The sequence below is a fragment of the Meriones unguiculatus genome, assembly GCF_030254825.1.
Source record: "Meriones unguiculatus strain TT.TT164.6M chromosome 13 unlocalized genomic scaffold, Bangor_MerUng_6.1 Chr13_unordered_Scaffold_66, whole genome shotgun sequence".
Taxonomy (NCBI): Eukaryota; Metazoa; Chordata; class Mammalia; order Rodentia; family Muridae; genus Meriones; species Meriones unguiculatus.
This window is the reverse complement of record NW_026843671.1, coordinates 104315-125447: the sequence shown is the minus strand read 5'-3', so window position 1 is coordinate 125447 and position 21133 is coordinate 104315. Positions and strand designations below refer to the sequence as shown.

At 42.1% G+C, this 21133-nt stretch overlaps 1 pseudogene; it reads left to right on the top strand.

Annotated features, from left to right (window-relative positions):
• Positions 1-17637: 17637 nt before the first annotated feature.
• LOC132651392 (single-stranded DNA-binding protein, mitochondrial-like) overlaps positions 17638-21133 on the top strand; it is a 29801-nt pseudogene continuing 26305 nt past the window's right edge.

Genomic DNA, 21133 nt, shown 5'->3' with positions numbered 1-21133 from the left:
GCAGGTAAAGGATGCTCAATAAAAGTTTGTGGAATTACATTGAATCCTGTGACTCATAAGTCTCTCAACCATATATTTACAAAGGGGAGCAGAGGTGCATTTCTCTTGTTTTTTTTTTTTGTCTCCTTTTTTAAAATTAAATTTTTATTTTTTATATTAATTACAGTTAATTCACTTTGTATCCTGGCTGTATCTCTCTCCCTCATTCCTGCCCAATCCCACCCTCCATCCTTCCCATGCTCCTCTCCTCCACTGATAGAGGAGGTCCTCCCCCCTTCCGTCTGACCCTAGCTTATCAGGTCTCATCAGGACTGGCTGAAAAGTCCTCCTCTGTGGTCTGGCAAAGCTTTTCCCAGCCTCAGTGGGGGTGGGCAAAGAACCTGCCACTGAGTTTATGTCAGAGACATTCCCTGTTTCCCTTACTAGGGTACCCACTGGGATACTGAGATACCATGGGCTACATCTGAGCAGTGGGTCCAAGTTATATCTATGAATGGTCCTTGGTTGGAGTATCAGTCTCAGTAAAGACCCTGTGCCCAGATATTTTGATTCTGTTGCTCTCCTTGTGGAACTCCTGTCCTCTCCAGGTCTTACTATCTTTCCCTTCTTTCATATGATTTCCTGCACTCTGCCTAAAGTTTGGTCATGAGTCTCAGCATTGACTTTGATACACTGCTGGGTAGAGTCTCTCAGAGGCCCTCTGTAGTAGGCTCCTGTCCTGTTTCCTGTTTTCTCCTTCTTCCAATGTCCATACCTTTTGTCTTTTTGAGTGAGGATTGATCTTACCCAGGGTGCTCCTTGTTGCTTAGCTTCTTAAGTGTACAGATTTTAGTATGTTTATCATATATTATAGGACTAGTATCCTATAAGTATCCACTTATAAGTGAGTATATACAATGGGTGTGTTTCTGCTTCTGGGATACTTCAATCAGGATGATCTTTTCTTTTTTAATATTATTTTAGTCATTTTATTATATATGTGATATAGAATTTTATCCTGTAGACCATGCTGATCCAGAACACAGTGTGTAGTCCAGGTTGACCTTGACTGCACAGTGATTCTCCTGCCTCTGCTTCCCAAGTGCAGGGGTTGAAGGTACAAATTATGACCTCTTTTTGTTCTTATAAAACAGAGTTTCTCTGTGTAACCTGAGTCCTGTACTCACTTGTAGACTAGGCTGGCTTTGAACTCACAGAGATCCGCTTGCCTCTGCCTCCCTGAGTGCCGGGATTAAAGGTGTGCACCACCACTGCCCAGCTTTATTTCATTCTTAAAAGGTCACCATTAATGAAGAGTGTACTTATATATGTCCACTAGACAAGACTCAAATTCTTTAAAGAATTTTTAAAATTATGTTTATTTTATGTGTATGTCTATGCACATGTGTATCAGGTCCCTGAGGATGCCAGAAGAGTGCAATGGATCTCCTGAGACTGGTGTCAGGCAGTTTTGAACTGTTATGTGGGTTCTGGGAATTGAAAATGGGTCCTTTGAAAGAGCATCCAGTGCTCTTAGTCACTTAGCCATCTCATCTCACCAGGCCCCCTAGACTCAGATTCTTAAATGCTACAATAGGTTAGTCATCTATACTGTAATTCCCTCCTGCTTTTATGAAATAAGATTTATGGATGCACACAAAGTGGAACAAATAGTGCTTAGCTCCCAGTTCCACTATTTTTAAAACTTATTTAGTTTTTTTTTGTTTGTTTTGTTTTGTATTTTTTGAGATAGGTTTTCATATAGTCCTCGCTTTCCTCAAACTTTTTATGTAGTTGAGAAAAAAGCTTGAGCTATTGATTCTCATGCTCTGGCCTTTCAAGTGTTGAGATCATGAACACACATCACCACACCTTCCTTCTGTTATTAACACCTTAAATCAGCATGGTGCATTTGCTACAACTACTGAATGTCATCCATCCAACCATTCATCCATCCATCCATCCATCCATCCATCCATCCATCTGCAGTACTGAGGGTTGAATCCAGGTGTCACTTGTGCTAGGAAGCTGTTTCAGTACTGAGCTATATCTTCAGCTCCTGTTACTTTTTAATTTATTTTGTTAAGGGGTTTTATGAAACCCAAGTTGGCCTTGAACTTGCCATGTAACTAAGAATGATTCCAAGTTTCTGATCCTCCTACCTCCAAGTGCCAGTTTCCAGGCTTGTGCTATTATCCACAGAATACATGGTGCAGGTGATCAACCCCAGGCTTTGTGCTCCTGAAGCAAGCATTCTACCATGTAGACGCTATCCCCATCTCCTTTCCCTTGCTCTTTATGCCCAGGTCTGCAGGCTTCTACTGGCTTTTGTTTCCTTCTCCTGGAAGTGCAAGCTTGCCTCCCTTCAAGACACTGAATTCACTTTTTCTAGGTGGTCCAGATAGAAGATGTCTTCAGTCAGGAATTAGAGAAGAAGAGGACAAGTTTAGAGAGCATTTATGTGGTTCTATGTAAAAGTAAGGGAATCTGTGAGACCAGATTATAAGTTTGAGGCCAGGCTGGTCTACATTGAGAGTTCCAAGATAGCCAAGGCTATATAGCTATCTAAAAAAAGTCTCATTTATTGATTTTTTTTGTCTTAGAGCCTGTGCTATTGGTGTTTTGTTCACGAAGTTGTCTCCTGTGCCAATGAGTTCTAGGCTCTTCCCCACTTTTTCTTCTAACCAATTTAGTGCGTGTCTGGTTTTATGTTGAGGTGTTTGATCCACTTGTACTTTAGTTTTGTGCAGGGTGATAAATATGGTTTATTTGCATTTTTCTACTTGTAGACATCCAGTTGTCCAGCACCACTTGTTGAAGATGCTGTCTTTTTATCACTGTATCGTTTTGGCTGTCTTGAAGCTCACTTTGTTGGCCATGCGACAAACTGGACTTAAACTCACAGACATAAGCCTGACACTGTGTTCTGAGTGCTGGGATTAAAGACATGAGCCACTAGGCCCTGCCCTATCCATACACTCATATACAACTTGAATTATTTTCTCTTCTTGCCTTTCATTAGCCTGCATTATAATTAAATCTGTTTATCTGTATCCTGCCCTAGAGGGAAACAAACAAAGCTTGATAGAATAGGGTCTATATAGGCAGTACCTATTAGTTTATCACAGTGCTCCTTTACATCTGGACACAGCAACTTTTTTGATAAGTAATTATCATATAGTTTCTGGAGAGGTTTGTGTGTCTATGAAGTGATTATTATATAGAACTATGGTAAGATAATAACAAACTACAGTAGGTGCTGGATTCAAGTCCTCGCTCTCAATCAATCATTTAGAGCCACTTTTGGGGAGTGCCAAAAATATTATGCAGAGCTGTCTTGAGACAAGCCCTAGAGTCTCTTCCCCATCTAACCTGTTCTACAATACTAGGAAGAGACCACAGATGCAACCGAAGGGAAGAAGCATTGTTAACCTTTTCTTATGCAAAGTATTTATCCCTTCCGGATTTCCATGATCCTGATTCATGTAAAGCATTTTCATTTAATAATGGAAAACTGTTCAAAATGGCCAACTTTATGCCTTGGAGGGCTGGATGGCACCCAATTCATAATGGGGAACTTAGCTCCCCTGATAACTTGGTGACTTGTGGTCAAGCATCTACAGTCATTCTTCAAAACACTTCTGTCACACACATGAAAAGATAAACCCACAAAGATCTCCATATACTGTTCAGTGAACAGCTAGGATTTCTAGGAAATTGGTTGCTTGTTTGGAGGGAGGGATGTTGGCTGGTTGTTTTGGGTTGGGTTTAGTTTTTTTTGTTGTTGTTGTTTTGTTTTGTTTTGTTTTTTTAACAGGTTCTTATGTGGGTATCCTAAACTTACTATGTAGCCGAGGCTGGCTTTGAAATACTGAATCTTCTGCCTCTATCCCCAGGCTCTGGGCTTACAACCCTATGTCAGTCATGTTCTCTTCCTCCTGGGAGCAGTTGTCTGGTACAGTGACAGGATGAACTTTCAGAGATTTGGTTACAGTGAGGATTGTATAAAGCTCCTTGGAGCATCATCTTCTAGGATGTTACACATGTGTAAATTAGATTCACACATGTTGCTGTATTTCTCATCACCAGTTTTTAGGGCTCCAAGAATCAAGAATAGAGATGTTTATTTTTAACTATTGCTTTTAGCAATTCACTAGGAATTTGTTTTTTCTTCTTGCTGCTACCACTTTATGTTTTGCTGGACTACAGGTCTTATTGACAAGGCAGGAATTGGGAAATGGCACATTGGCATGTATTTGAAAGCCACTTGGAACACCTAAGATGAACAGGAATGAAGAGCTCTCTTAAGTTTTTGAAACAGGATGTCCTAGTTAAGGTTACCATTGCTCTGAAGAAATACCACAACTAAAGCAACTTCAGGAGGAAAGGGTTTATTTGGCTTACATACTGGCATCATTTATTTATCGTTGTATATGTGTATGAGTGCTGCCAAGCAAGAGGAACTTACAGAAAAGTGTTTTAGACTTACTTCTCTCCTTGTTCTTTGGAACTGGGTGTTTAATTCAGGTTATCATGTTTGGGCCAGTAAAGTGCCTTTATCTGCTGAGGCATCTCACTGGCTCTTATTCACTTATTTTTGAGATAAGGTCTCACAGAGAGTGTGCTGCCTGAGGATGGCCCCTTAAGGCCTACCTGGGATATTTCAGCAACTTTTCCTGGGCTGGATTTTATTCCCATGCTCCATGTGTGTCTGACTCTGTGGGATATGCTGATCCTGGACCCAATTTCTCACAAGCAAAAATTAATGAGAACAACAGTGCAGTTTTCCTACATTTATTATACCTGGAAATTTGCCAATTATCTGTTACATGATGAATTTAAACTCAAGCTTATGAGGGTTCTACTTGAGGGAAAACTAGATATTGTGTTTGTTTGTTTGTAAAGATTGGGGATTTTTTTGCATGGTCCTTGTAGACCAGGCTGACCTCGAACTCACAGAGAGACCTGTGCCTTGTTTCCCTTAGTGCTGGGATTTACAGGTATGCACCAACATGCCTTGATATTATGGACATTCTTGATATTGGCTGAGTATTAAGGGAAGTACCAATTTATCCCTGTGGGATAGGACAGAACTAAGGCTGGAAGTCCACTGAACAGACCCTGGCAGGTATTTTTTTTAGGCCACATGATCTTCCCTCCTTTACGACTTGTCCTGTTTAGAAACCAAACTGTGTGCCTTTCCACCATTTCTCCTAACAGTGTCTTCTGGGAACAAGAAGCCACCATCTCAGTGATCCTCATTTATCCTTTTTTTTTTTTTTTTTTACCTGGTGTTGCTGTGTCTTTGTCAGGATTTCTATTATGGTGATGAACCACCATGACCAAAAGCAACTTGGAAAGAAAAATGTTTACTTCAACTTAAATTCTGTAGTCCACTAGACAGAAATTAATGATGAGAATTCAAGGCAGAATCTGAAGCAGAGGCCATGGAAGAATGCTGTTCACTTTCTTGATTATCACGAATTGCCAAGCCAACTGTCCTCCTCCTCCTTCTTCTTAAATTTTTAATGATGGAAACAAAAATGCACCTAAAAGTGAAGCTTCTGGAGAAACCACTTGTTCTTCCCTGTCTTGTATCATTCTTCAAACTTGACCTTGGCCTCCCACCTGGACTTGTACATCAGAGCTACATCGCTAAAAATAAAAATCCCCTTTGACAACAGTCTTGTCCAAGGGGATGTCCGCAGTATACCTTGTGGCCACAAGGTGATTGTAGTTATAAATTTTCACAAAGGCTTGATCTTTCATCTCTTGGCAATTTTTGTCTTCTCCATGGCAGCTGTCACTTTTGGGGAATAGCAGTCAATTCCAGCCACCAAGGCATGGCTGTAAGAGATCTCTGAGGTGTCATTATCAATATTCTTCACAATGATGGCTTTGTATCTGGAGTGGCATCCAGCCAGGACCAGCACCACTTTCCCAAGTTTCATGAACTTTCCCATTTCAACAGCAAGCAGCCAGGACCCAGCAGAGAAGAAAGAAGGACATTTTTTGCTCAAGCCAGCTTTTTAACAGTATCCAGGACCACCGGCCCAGTCCAAGAATGGCACTGACCATAGCAGCCCGGAGAGACCCCATATGGACCATCATTTAAGAATACATACCACAGGGCTTGCCTACAGGCCAGACTGGTGGAAGAATTTTCTCAGCTAAGGTTCCTCTTCCCAAATGACACAAGTTTATGTCAAGTTGATGTAAATTAGCCAGCACAGCTTTCAGTATGAAGAGGATTACAAGGAGGATGTCTACTAAGCCAGCAAGACATCTCAGTCAGTAAAATCACTTGTTGCTAGGCCTGATAAACTGAGTTTAATTCCTGGGACCCACATGGTGCATGGAGGGTAACCATTCCCTCAAGCTGTCCTCTGACCTCTGTGAAGGAGAGTCTCTGGAAAGAAGTTGGGTCTGCAAAGTTTCATTGCTTAGAGATGCAGTGATGTGCAGAGATGGGAAAGTTGCAGCCTGGCACCAAATTGTATCTTAGCCTGCAAGTAGTTTTTTCCTTCCATTAGCTATTTTCTTGCCCACCTATGTGTTGGAAGAAACGTCCTGTAGTTAACAGATAAAAACCATCTGCTCAGTTAACTGAGCAGACCACTAGCATCCACCAACCTTGAAGCTGATGATGTCATCAGATAGCATCTGAGACCTGGGGAAGTGACTCCAGCATTTTGCTGTCACTGTCTCTTTGATGAACCCAACAGTGTATTTTAAAATGGCTCTGGTTTTAGGGTTTTCTTTATTCTGAAACTATAAAACATAAACATAAAACTACATTAGTGAAACCTGGGCTGACTTATCTGCATGTTTCCTGGGCCTCTGTCACTCAAATTTGGCTCCAGAATAAACTGAGTTTTTTTTTCCTTTGAGGCCTGAGCTGTGCTTTTTGTGTCCATGTATACACCACTACATCCTTGTATCTTTATATTACCTCTCCTGCCTACACAATAGGAAAATGAAATGTAGTTTCTACAAAAAGATTTATTTAAATTTTTTTCTATTATTTATTTTATGTGTATAGGTATTGTTCCTGTGTATCTGGGCACTTTGTGCATGTTTAGGGTCTGTAGAGGCCAATAAAAAATAATAATAAGATTCCCTGTAACTGGAGTAATCAGCATTTGTGAGGTGCCATATGGGTGTTAGGAATTAAAGCCTAGCACCCTGGAGGAACAGCCAGCATTCTTAACATTCAGGCCATCTGTTCAGCCCAAGACCCAGTTTAAAAAAAATGTCTATATGTGTATGTATCTGTATATATGAGTTTAAGAAGAGTCAAAGAGGCTGTGGGATGTCCTGAAGCTGGAGCTACAGGTTATAAGCCCTCTTTGGTGGGTGCTAGGAAGTGATACATGCTTTTAACTGCTTAGTACCTCTTTTACTCCAATAAAATGTAACTTTCTTTTTTTTAATTTTTATTAAGTTTATCCACTTTATATTCCAGCTGTAGTCCCCTTCCCCACATCCTCCCAATTCCACCCTCCCTCCCTCTTTTTCTCCCATGCCCCTCCCCCCAGTCCAATGATAGGGGAGGTCCTCCTCCCATTCCATCTGATGCTAGTCTATCAGGTTCCCTCAGGACTGCCTTCTTTGTCTTCCTTTGTGGACTAGTGAGGCTGCCCCCACTCAGGTGGAGGTGATCAAAGAGCCAGCCCATGAGTTCATGTCAGAGATCATCCTTGTTCATATTATTGGGGAACCTTCTTGGACACTGAGTTGCCATGGGCTACTTCTATGCAGGGGTTCTATGTTATCTCCATGCATGGTCCTTTTTTGGAGTATCAGTCTCAGAAAAAAACCCTGTGCCCTGCTTTTTTGCTTCTGTTGCTCTCCTTGTGGAGCTCCTTAAAATGTAATTTTCAAAAGCAGGTGACTCATGGATTTGTAAATTAACATAGTAAAAATTATCAAAAGCCATTTACAAATCCGATGCAACCCCAATCAACTTCCCCTCCATTTCTTTCTTCATGGAAACAGTAAAACAAAAACAAAAACAAACAAATGAACAAACAAAAAACAAAACAAAAACTACCTTAAAATTCACATGGAATCACAAAAGACCTGGATAGCCGGAAGAACCATGAACCATGCTGAAGGAATTTCCATCCCAGATCTCAAGATACATTACATAGCTATACTACTAAAACAGTATGCTATGGATACAGAAACAGAATTGGAAACTAAGGGAATAAGACTGAAACCCAAACATGAGTGTATTTAGCTGCAGCTATCTAATATTTGACAAAGAACCCAAATAACAAACAAACAAACAAACAAACAAGCAGCAATCAATCACTGGAGAAAAGACAGCATCTTCAACAGATAGTGCTGGGAGAAGGGGATGTCCACAGGTACAAAAATGAAATTAGAGCCAAACCTATTACCTTGCACAAGAACTGACTACAAATGGGCCAAAGACCTAAATTTGAAACCGAGAACACTGAAACTTCTAGAACAAACAAACAAACAAAAACCAGGCAATGTCCTGCATGGTGTAGGTACAAAAAAAAGAAGACTTTCTCAATAGGACTCCATTTGCTCAAAAATTAAAGCCAACAATTAGTTTTATGAGTGGGACCTAGGAAAACTCAAACGCCTTTGCACAGCTAAAGAAATGATGGAGTGAAGAAGAAGCTCACAGAATTGGGGTCTTGCCAGTTATACATATGACAGGATTAATATTAAGAATATTTGAAAAACTCAAAAAACTAAACAAACAAACAAACAAAAACCAAAGAGACAAAAATAAAACAAAAACAAAGTATTCATTAAAAAAAATTGGGTCTTATCAGGAGTGGCTGCATTGTCTTCTTCTGTGACCTAGTAATGCTGCTTCCCTCTCAGGGAGAGGTAATTAAAGAGCAGGCCAATCAGTTCATGTCAGAGACAGTCCCTGTTCCTATTACAATGGAACCCACTTGGATACTGAACTGCCATAGGCTACATATGTGCAAGGGTCTTAGGTTAAATCATGCATAGTCCTTGGTTGGAGTATCAGTCTCAAGAAAGAAGGAAGGAAAAGAAGACCTCCCCTATCAGTGGACTTGGGGAGGGGCATGCATGGGGAGGGTGGAGGAAGGGAAGGATTGGGATGGGAGCAGGGAGGGAACCACAGTGGGGATTCAAAGGGAATAAAGTGTAATTAGTAAAAAAACAATGGGGCCTGGGACCAAAACAGAGAGTTCTCAAAAGTAGAAAAAAATGGCTAAGAAATATCTCAAAAATATATATTATTCCGAGTAATTATGGAAATGTGAATCAAAACAACTTGAAGTTTCATTTACCCTACTAAGAATGTCTAAAAGCATCAAAACAATAAACAAGAATGCTAGAGAAATGCAGGGAAAAATAAAGCCTTATTCATTGCTGGTGAAATTGCAAACTGCTCCAGCCACCCTGCAATTCAGCGTGGAGACCCTTAAAAAGTTAAAAATCAACCTACAGTATGAGTCAGCTATACTACTCCTTGACACATGCCCAGAGGACTCACATCCTACTCCACAGATCCCCACATAGCCATGTTCACTCACAATAGCTAGGAAATGGAAACACCTCCGCAGCCCAGGTAGCCTTAACTCAAAAACATCCTGCCTCAGCCTCCCTAGTTCTGGGATTACAGATATGTGTTACCATGCCTGGCATTTTCTTCTGAGTGTTTTCTATCTGCAGCCAGTTGTCTCTTTGAATATGCAGCATGTGGGTATGCAGCCAGACTCTCTTTACCACGTACAGCATGATGTTTTGAATACACATGTGTAAACACACACACTTATGGAATTATTCAACTGAACTCATTAAAATAAAAATTTCTTCACATATTTGTGTGTCTGTTTAATTATTAATTCCTTCACATTTATTTAGTTACTGTGCATGTGCACAGGCAGGCGTAGAATCCCAAGCCAAACCAACTTGAGAGAAGCAAGGAGTTCACTGACAGAAGTGTTTCCTCAAATTCAAGAACAAGTTTGCATCAGCCCTTAGGTACTGGCCCAGCTCTGCATCTCCTGTCCCCATGCCCTACTGTTTACCACCATCATTCCCAGATAGGTAGTTGGCTGAAAAAAATTGCTGGGTTGTTTTTCTTGTCAAGGTTGATTTGCTTCTTTTCTTAAAATTTATTTTATTTTATTTGGTGTGTGTGTGTGCACATGTGTCCATGAGCACATATGTAAGTTAGGCCACAAATGTGTGGAATAGATGTCTTCTATCTGTATGTGGGTTTCTGAGTCTTGAGCTCAGTGTATCAGGCTTGCATAGGGCATCTGCTGAGGGATTTCCTCACCTTTGGTTCAGGCTTTCCACTTAATAATAATGACAGCAAATATAAGCTAATTAACAAGAACTAATATGTTATTCATTTTGTACTGCCACCCCATACTGTGGGGTTTGGCACAGGATATGGGGACTTAATGGGTTGTGTATGCATACATGTGTTGTATTTGTAGTCTGTAAGCTAAGTTGAACTTTACATTTTTATTTATATGCACTAATTGTACAAAAATAATTGGTTTCACTGTGACATTTTCATATTTACATATATTGCACTTTGATCATAGTTTCTTCCTGGAATTTTAATTTAAAAATTGTTTAGAAATTAAATATAATTCTTTCTTTTTCCTCTTTCCTTTCTCTCTCTCTACAACCCTTCCATTGTACCCATTCCCTTGCTCTTTCTCAAATTCCTGGCCTATATTCTTTCATTGTTGTTACCTATTTGTATATATATTCCTAAATTTATATATACAGCAAGCTTGCTCTACATAACATGTGTATATGATTTCAGGACTGACTACTTGTCATTGGATAACCAAATTGGAAGCTCTTCCTGAGGAAGACTATTTCCCTGCTCTGAGCATTCCTTAGTTGGCTGTAGTTCTTCTAGCATTGGGGCCCCTTGAGCCCTTCCTCTTGTCTACATGTTTTGTCTCTGTTCAGGTCTTGTTTAGGCAGCCATGTTGCTGAGGCTTCATTGGTGTAGCTTCTCTGACACTTCTAGGAATGCCTTGTTCCTTCTGCTCTTACAATCTTTCCACCCAATCTTCCACTATGATTCCTGAGCCTTAGCTGAAGGAGTTGTGCTTTAGATAATTTGGGGCTCAGCTCTACATCTCTGCATTGTGATCTGCTGTGGTTTTCTACAATGGTCTGTGTCTGTTGCAAGGAGATGTGTCTTTACTGAGAGGTAGGTTCTATGCTTATCTGTGGGCAGAAACTTTAATTTTATCCATGCCTTATCGATGAGGAAACTAAGACTAAGAGAAAAATAAGTAATTGATTCATGTAAATGGCTGACTTAGAATTTTAAGCTAGACCTTCTTGTTTTTAAGGACATTTGTTTCTTCTTTTCTCTTAGCTTTTTGGGGCTGGGTCTCACTATGTGTGCCTGAACTATCCTGGATTTCACTCTGCAGGTCCAAGTTAGCTTTGAATTCTCAACTATCCCCATGCTTCAGTTCTGAGTAAGGATGTGAGTCAGTACACCTGGATTCCAAGGGCTAACTTGTCAGGTGACAAGATAAGATACCTGCCTCACCTTGACCTCCCTTTAGTTCTGCTTCTCCAGCATATGCTCACACACCCAAAAACTTCCAGGTGTCAGCTGATCTGCTTGAAAGCCACGCTGGGATGAGTCAGCTACTTTTACTGATTTTGCCTCTGGGTTTGGTGTGCCTGTCTCTGTGGGATTCTCTGACCATGAGCCCAATTTCTCATGTATAAGAATAGATGGTTCTGAGAATCATGGGAAGTCATTGAAGCAAATGGTTTGGTCTATAGTGTTCACCGATGACTTCTGCTTCCAAATTTGACCCCTTGTCAATTAATTATTAAAGAATGTTTTTTTTTAAACTGGTATCCCAAATGTCTTACTAGAGGGATAATTAATTGGATATTCTTATTTTCTGCTACATATTAGATTTTTGTTTGTTTGTTTCTTTGGAGAGAGATATGGAAATATATGGAGGAGGCTGTGTTTTGGCCCAGAAAGATGGCTAGAATGTAAAAGCAATTGTCTCTAAGCTTAAATACCTGAGTCCAATCCCTATGACCCACATGGTTGAAGGAGAGAACCCATTCTCTTAGATTATCCTCTGACATGCCATGTACACAAAATGAACAAATAAAATGTAATATAAATGTGGTTAAAAGCTGGATGTGGTGGTGTGCATCTTTAATCCCAGCACCCTGGGAAGCAGAGGCAGGTGGATATCTGAGAGTTCGAGGCAAACCTTGTCTACAAAGTGAGTCCAGGACAGTCGAGTATACACAGACACACCCTGCCTAGAAAAAACCTTAAGCATTTTTAAATTATGAGTGTGTGTGTTTGTGCACATGAGTGCAGATGTCTGTGAGGTCCAGAGGAGAGAGCCCCTGGAGCTGGAGTTACAGAGGTGTGCTAGCCCTCCAAAATGGGCTTTTGGAATTAACTTGGATCCTTTTCAAGAGCAATAAGTGCTCTGAACTGCTGAGCAGTGTCTCCATCCCCAATATAGTATGATTTTAAAAAGGAGGGTATGTCCATGGGGAGAGAGAGAGAGAGAGAGAGAGAGAGAGAGAGAGAGAGAGAGAGAAAGAGATGGAGAAAAGGTTGTGGGTGTATGGTAGGAAATTCTCCTCTAGGAATGTTAGAAAGATTAGAGATGGAGCAAAGTGAACAAGAAGACAGTGGAGACAAGTGATTAATGCTTTTTTCTGATTTATTTAGCTTAAAAATATCTTTTGAATATACAGTTTTTTCTTGATATGCACAGTTGTTTAGTTCAAGATTCTCTCACACAGATCTAAATCTTTGGATGTCCCTGTCACATTTACTTATTAATTTTTTAGGCTAGCAAGAAAATGTACTGGGTTTCAACACGGCATCTTCAAACATATTCCAGTCTTTTACACTAAAGAATTTAGCATTTGTGTAAAACAAACCTTTTACAGACTTTAAAGTTGAAATCATCTTTAGGTGTCACTGTTACATAAGTAGTCACTAGAGTATTTCTTAGGAAATAGAAACAAGTAAAGATTATCTGTACATATTCAGAATACATGAAGTTAAAAAATGTCCTTCTTCCTTCCTCATTTCCTCTGTGCATCTTCTTCTCCCTCCCTTCCTCCCTCCTTACTTCCCTCTCTCCCTTCCTTTACCCCCTTCCTTCTATTTTCTTTTTCTTGGCAAAGCAGGTCTTACTAAATGTAATCTCTTCTCACTGATGCTCACTGTGTAAACCTGGCAGCCTTCAACTCTCCTGCTCACCCCCCCACACATTAGCCTCCAAATTGCTGGGATTACATGGGCCACAGACATGAGCCACCATGGCTGCTTTTGATTTTCCTCCTCAGTATTTTCCACCTGTATTCAGTTGACTTTGAAGATATGAAATATATGGGCATGGAGGGCAGACTGTCTTTAGGATGTTCAGCATAGAGCAGTTTAAATATTTGTACTTTGTAGAATGGCTAAATATTGTGATTAAAATATTATATTACTTCATATACTTTTTAGTGATATATGAAGAGTTAAAAATTATATTCTTCCTGGGTGGTGGTGGCACACACCTTAGTCCCAGCACTTGGGAAACAGAGGCAGGCAGATCTCTGTGAGTTTGAGGCCAGCCTGGTCTACAGAGTAATGTTCCAAGACAGCCAAGGCTACACAGAGAAACGGTGTCATGAATAACCAAATATATATGCCAAGCCATTCTCTGAGGACTCTGTTGGATATCCTGGCAAAACAGTGATCTGTGGAGATGTTTGTCTGTCTTCACTACAGCTGTCATATTACATGAGGCTGTAGCAGAATTAACACACACACACACACACACACACACACACACACACACGTTTTAAACACAGCACTCTTTAGCCTGCTTGGGAGACTTCTGAGTAAGTGCTGATGTAATCTGTTTTCTTCAGAAACTATAACAGGCTTCTGAGTTAAGCATTTGCTCAACTGGTCTTTGCCAAAGACAGCTAGTGCTTTCTGTCACTGCCTGTTGACAATGACTGTGTTCTAGACTGACTGCTTTCTCTTTTGCTACATCATGAGGCTTGGGAAGGCAGGAGCCTCTGACTTTCTGATTGTCATCTGCCTGCCTCTTAGCACAAGGTGAGGCACAGGGAATGCACTGGCAAAAGCTTATGAGATGGACAGATCTATGCGATGATTCCCGAGTCCTCTCTTTCCTAATTCTTTACACTCCTTGGCACAGGCCCCTGCTCACCACATGTTTCTCCTAAGAGCTTATGTCCCAGTGTTTCCTTCAAGTCCTGGAAATGGAAGTTCACTTTGAAAGCAGCTCTATTGTTTGTCCGGTTAAACCTTCAGCTGATCCAGAGCAACTGGCTGCATGTTTGGCCACTTTGTACACACAGTGTTTTTGTGATATGTAACATTTCCTTTCAGATTAAGTACAGCCTGCCATAACCGAAAGAGTCAGCACATCCAGAGTAGCTAGGATCCTAGGTTTCAGCTTTTCCTACTCTCCATTGGTATAATTCAAACTATGACTTCCACAGACCCTGACTTTCCTCTATCCAGAAAAATGGAACAAGGTCTGGGTGGATGAGATTGGACCTAAAGATTTTTTAATTTAGGTCTGGAGAGATGATTTCATGTACTATGTTGCTCTTGAAGAGAACCTGCATTCAGTTCCTAGCATCCACACCAGGAGGCCTATGACTGCCTGTAACTCAGCTCCAAGGGGTTTACTGCCCTCTTGTGGACTCCCCAAGCACCTGCATGCACATGTACATACTCTACTTCCATTAAAAATAATATAAATTAAAAATAAGGTTTTTGGATCACCTTTATGGAGAATGTGAAACAAAATAAACTTTTCATTTGTAAGAATTACATATCAAATTAATCAGACCCAAAGTCTAAACAACTTAACGAACTTATACACAGTTAGGACTGGCATTAAAAGTAGAAGCTGGTTTAACCTACTAAAATCTCTACTCCTAAAGAAACTAATCAATAGGGAGTACTCTGGCTAAAATGCTCAATCCCTATTCAGAAAGGCAAAGAGAATGGAAATCAGAAGAAGGTGAAAAGAGGGAAGAAGTCAGGAGCCTGACACAGAGGACCTCAGAAAGGCCTCTGCCCTGAAGACTATCAATGCAAATGCTGAGACTTATGGGCAACCTTAGGGCAGAGTTCAGGGAATCTTAGGAAGGAAGTGGGAAACAGTAAGATCTGGAGAGGACAGGAACTCCATAAGGAGAGCAACAGAACAAAAAAAAATCTGAGCATAGGTGTCTTTCCAGAGACTCATATTCCAACCAAGGATCATGCATGGAGATAACCTAAGACCCCTGCACAAATGTAGCCCATGGCAGTTCAGTATCCAAGTGGGTTCCATTATAATAGAACAGGGACTGTCTCTGACATGAACTGATTGGCCTGCTCTTTAATTACCTCCCCCTGAGGGGGAAGCAGCATTGCCAGGCCACAGAAGACAATGCAGCCACTCCTTATGAGACATAATTGACTAGGATCAGAAGGAAGGAAAAGAAGACCTCCCCTATCAGTGAACTTGGGGAAGGGCATGCATGAAGAGGGTGGAGGAGGGGAGGGACTGGAACAGGAGGAGGGAGGGAACCACAGGGGAGATACAAAGTAAATAAAGTGTAATTAATAAAGAATCATTAAAAAAAACTAAACAAAAAGTAGGAGCTCTGGGGGCTGAAGAGATGGCTCAGAGGTTAAGAGCACTGGTTGCTCTTCCAGAGGCTCTAAATTCAATTCCAGGCAACCATATGGTGGCTTACAACCATCTATAATGAGATCTGGTGCCCTCTTCTGGCATGCAGAGATACATGCATGCAGAACATTGTGAACATACGAATAAATACATAAATCTTTTTTTAAAAGTAAAAGCTGTGAATGTTCTCATTACATTTTACACTTTTAGTATGAAATCCATTTTATACATGTATCCGCCATCCAAACCAAAAAGTCCAGACAGGGTCTCATAATGTAATTCTGGTTGGCCTGGAGATTGCTTTGTAGACCAGCCTGGCCTTGAATTCACAGAGCTCCACCTGCCTCTATCTTCTGAGTTCAGGCATTAAAACCATAACACCACCATGCTCTGCTATGTTTTGATTTTTAAAGACAAAGATAGTGGCAAGCCATGAACTCCTAACCTTCCTGCTTCTACTTCCCAAATGTTGGAATTACAGCTATGAACTAACCCATACTCCATGCTTTTCCTGCTGTGGGCTGAACCCAGAGCTTTGTTCATGCCAGGACAACACTGTACTGGCCATGTTCCAGCTCTAGCCATAAGAAAACAAAAAACAAGCAAAAAAAAAAAATAAGTAAATGAAACCTTAATTCAGAATGAGGAAGTTCTAATAACTTGTCTCTAAGAACCTGAAATTTTTGCTTGGCAAAATTAGGTCAGTTGCTGTCATGAATTATAGGGTTGACTTTTCCAAACGGCTTTGTCATAATTTTATTTTGTTGCTGTGATAAAACACTTACCAAAAGCAACTTAAGGAAGAGATGGGTTTATTTCAGCTTGCCCTAACAGGTCACAGCCCAGAAACCATTGGCGCCTCTGAAGATTGCGCAAGTCTTTTCCTACCCCCGCCAGCTTGGTGGCATATTTCTAAAATCCCCATCTGCACAACATAAACAGGAAACTTGCAGCAAAAAGCCTCGGCGGTGCAAATTCCAAGCTTCCAGCAGAGGGCGGGAGAATCTCCTCCCTGCTGCCAGTGGCAAGCAGGCAGCAGAGAAGAGCAAACTTTTCAAGGGACCCAGCGCCCCTCCACCTTCTTCTCCCCCTGCAAAAGGGAGAGAGAAGGTGGAAGGAAAGACCCCGCTCCAGGAAAATAAAGAATAGGGGAGGGGGACGTTGAGGCAGAGGCCCAGCCTCTAAGAGCTCAGCCTCCGTGGCGAGGCTGCGCCCGGCCGCCCATTCTCCAAGCCGCGGGTCCGAGCGGCCTCGGAGGAACCCGAAGTCCGAGCCCTCTCGGGTGGGGCGGAGGAGGGGCTGGCACGAGGTGCAGCGCAGGCGCAGTGCGCGCCTCCATTGTCAAGCGTGATGGAAGCGCCGTCGCTATAGATACAGACGCTGAAAGGTTTTCGCTGAGCTCGCCTGGGCCTGGTGGGCGGCGGCGGTGAGGACGGCGATGGGAATCCGCTTCCCGGGCGTGGTGGCGGGGGTCGTGGTTCCTCTAGTGGACTACTTCATCTTGGTCGGCTGAGACTAGGAGAAGCCAGGTAAGAATGTGGGGCGGGCGCCGCCTGGGCTCCGCCTCCGCCCCTGGGCTCCGCCTCCGCCCCTGGGCTCCGCCTCCGCCCCGGCTCCGTTTCCGCCCACCTAGGCTCCGCCTCCCCCATCGGGCTCCGCCTACAACCCTTGACTCTGCCTCTGCTCCCGGGCTCCTCCCCCGTCTCCGCCCCGGGCTCCGCCTCCGTTCTCGGGCTCCTCCCCCGCCTCTGCCTCTGGGCTCCGCCTCCGCCCCCAGCAGCCCTCCAGTGGGCTAGGTGGTGCTGGGCCTGGCATCGCGGCTGGGAGGCGGGAAGGAGAGAGGGTTGGGTCCCGAGGTGGAGGAGCAGCGGGTCCACGGGTATCAGCAGCCATCCCAGTGCAGCCGAGCTTGGCTGGCTGTGGGCGTGTGTGAGGGACCCGCAGGATGGCGGTCGCGGGGAGAGACCGCAGCGTTGCAGCCGGGGGCTGGGCGGGTCGGGAGAGCCTGCCTGCATCCAGACAAGAGCTTCTGTGCTGGCTGCTGGTACCCGGGACTGTGCCCTCCTGCCGCCGGGGTTGGGAGGCTGGGGCGCAGTGTGCAGAGTTCCTCGGGATACACTTGTGCCATGCATCCTGAGGAAGAGTGATAATGGGCCAGTCCTCCCGGAAAGGAAGTGCAGAGGGTCCAGTGCTGCCTCTGCCTGCCCTAGGACAGGAGAGGTGGGGGAGCTTGGACCTCCCAGTCTAACGAATGTACTTGGAAAGGCCAATTATTTTTTAGGCCAGGTCCCAGAGTGGCAACTAGAAGAATTTTGTTAGAAAATCTAAGAAAGCATATGTATATGACTGTGGTTTGCATGGGTGGGGAACCTCTGTCAATGTGCTCCCCAAAGTGCTAAAGGGGAGGGGAGGGGAGGAGAGAGGAAGAACATGTTCAAAAATTTCCTGGCAAAAAAACAGAAAGGAAAACAAATCCTGCTTAATTAAGTTCCACCTTTTGTGTGTATGCCGAAGAATTCTTAAGTTGTGTTTATGTGTACATCCTTTCATCATAGTTACGTGCATATATATATATATATATATATATATATATATATATACTCTAAAAGCTTGCTGTTTCAATGTCTTCCTCACATTTCAACTGAATTATTTTGGGGCCCTAAATCTAAACCTAATTCTTATCAATATTTGGAGGTTTTGCTTGTACTGAATGTGTGGTTTTATTTTCATAGTTAACAGTGTGTACACAGTCCCTTACACCAGGGTCATCATGCTTACGTCTCTTAAAAAAGGAATGAAAAACAATAAATAGTTCTAATAATGTTAATGACTAAAATGAAGGTAACTGAGTGCATTTTACAATGATCTCAGATGCTCACTTCAGACAGAACATTTTATGATGAAATATTTTTCATGAGGCACAAAATGCCTGTTAAGCTTAGGGCATGTTTACAACATTCTCTTGAAAACAAGGTTCAAGATGCATCCTGAAGTCGTAACATCAAATGATGTACAGAGAGGAGGTAATCAGATTCACAGACATGGTCTCCTAGGGATAAGTATGGCAGAATGCAAAACCCAGGACATTTTTTGAGGATCTGACCTCTCATAAAATTTGATGAAAACATAGATTCTTTGCAGAAAATGTACATGCACATGAACCCAACTATGTACAAAGCAGGTACAGAGTGAATGTCAGGAGAGGGACCAGGTTAAAAACTAATACCAAATAAGTAGCACTGTTGCTGTATCTGTAATTTCTATCTTGCTTGGAAGGCAGAGACTGTTAACCTCCCTATTTATGGCAGAGCATCTGCATAAAGAAAAGCAATGCTTTGCTTCTCCTGTTCCTTTTCTTTCTCCTCCTTCTTTACCTCATATATGTGATGCAAATGTTCTACTTCCAAGCTTTATTCCGAGCTCCTGTACAAAACAGGTAGATACAGATAGTCCTTGCATATGATAAAGCCAGATGCTAAACCTCATTAAAGATTAAAGGAAGTAACTTGTTATGGGAGAAATGAAAGAGAACAGAGAGAAGGCAACAGGCATAGAGGAGGATATACTAGTCACAACAGTAACAGAACAAGATAAAAAGACTTCATGAGAAGTTTATTACAGATAGCACAATGGCTGGCATTAACAAATAAAATGCTACATACTCCCATCCTCTGTGTGGGAATTCTGTATTACTATCAAATTATGAAGAAATTGTTAAAGCCATTTACTGTTTAAAAGATTATTTGTCCTTCCCCAGATAGTTACTGTTTGTGCATTAGGTACCAAATACTGTGCTAAGTCCTGAACACACAGAAAATAATTCATGCAAACACAATTCTTTCTCTATAAGCTTACAGTTTTGTGGGCTACTCCACCATAAACAAACCCATAGACCATGCAGAGAAATGTGTACGTCACTATAAAATCTACTATGAAACCTAAAGAAAACAAGAGGGATTTAACAGCACAAGATGATAAAGAACATATCAAAGGCCCAGAGTTGAGAACATTTTAGTTAAGTAGGGGAAATGAAAGAAGGTGAATTTTCAATCCTCGTTTAGAAAGACAGATGGGATGTGCATTGAACGTATGACAGGAGTCTACTGAGCGCATCTGAAAGACTCTAACTAGCAGTGTTTTCAAAGCAAAGACTCAAGACCAAACCTTTGGCAGAGTACAGGGAATCATAAGAAAGAAGGGGAGTTAGTCTGATTGGGAAAGGATAGGAGCTCCACAAGGACCAAATATATCTGGGCACAGGGTCTTTTCTGAGACTGACATTCAACCAAGGACCATGTATGGATATAACCTAGAACCTCTGCTCAGAGGTAGCCTGTGGTAGCTCAGTAACCAATTGTTTTCCTAAAGTGAGGGGAACAAGGACTATTTCTAACAGGAACTCAATGACTGGCTCTTTGGCCTCTCCACCCCCAAAGGGAGGAGCAGTCCTGTTAGGCCACAGAGGAGGGCTTTGCAGCCAGTCCTGAAGATACCTGATAAAACAGGATCAGATGAATGGGGAGGAGACTTTCCAAGTCCATCAGTGGACTTGGAAAGGGGCAGGGAGGAGATGAGGGAGGGAGGGAGGGAGGGATTGGGAGGGAATGAGGGATTGGGACACGGCTGGGATACAGAGTTTATAAAATGTAACTGATAAGAAAAAAATAAATAATAATAATAATAAACGATGGGGCTGGAGAGACGTCACAGAGCTTAAGAGTGCAGGTTTCTCTTCCAAAGATCCCGAGTTTGATTTCCAGCACCCACGTGGTGGCTCACAACCATCTATAGTGAGATCTGGCTCCTTTTTCTGGTATGCAGACAGAATACTCTACAAATAATAAATTTTCAAAGAAAAAAAAAGAAATGCACCATGGATCATCAATAAAATTCCCCTCCCTCCAAAAAGAACACTCACTACCTCTTTAAATAATAATAATAATGAATTTTAAAGTTAGTTTTCTCCAAGGGGCCACAAACCAGACTAACTGGTTAGCCTCATGAGCAGTAACAGAAAAACTCAAGGGCATATTGCAAGACACTCTGAGAGTCTGTTCATGATTCATTTGGGGTGTATATGTTTGAGAGAGAGAGAGAAAGAAAGGGAGACAGAGAGGTAGAGACAGACAGACAGAGAAAGAATACTGCTATATGTGTATGTGTGGATCTTTCTATAATTCTGGAACACTGAGGTGGTTTCTGGTATCAGTCGCCTGTCTGTCCTCATTTGCTCTTGGATTTGACTTGTTGTCTGTGGAGTTCGGTGGGAATGTCTCTCCCACGTTGACAGATTTGCAAACCCTGAACCTGACCACCTACCTCGTCATAGGAATGAGAATTCCTACAGAGGAAACATGTGGACAGATCTGCCTGACCAATCAGAAATGGAGTGAGGTGGAGACAGTATGTCCACAGCCTAATAACAATTTGTCTTGGCCCTC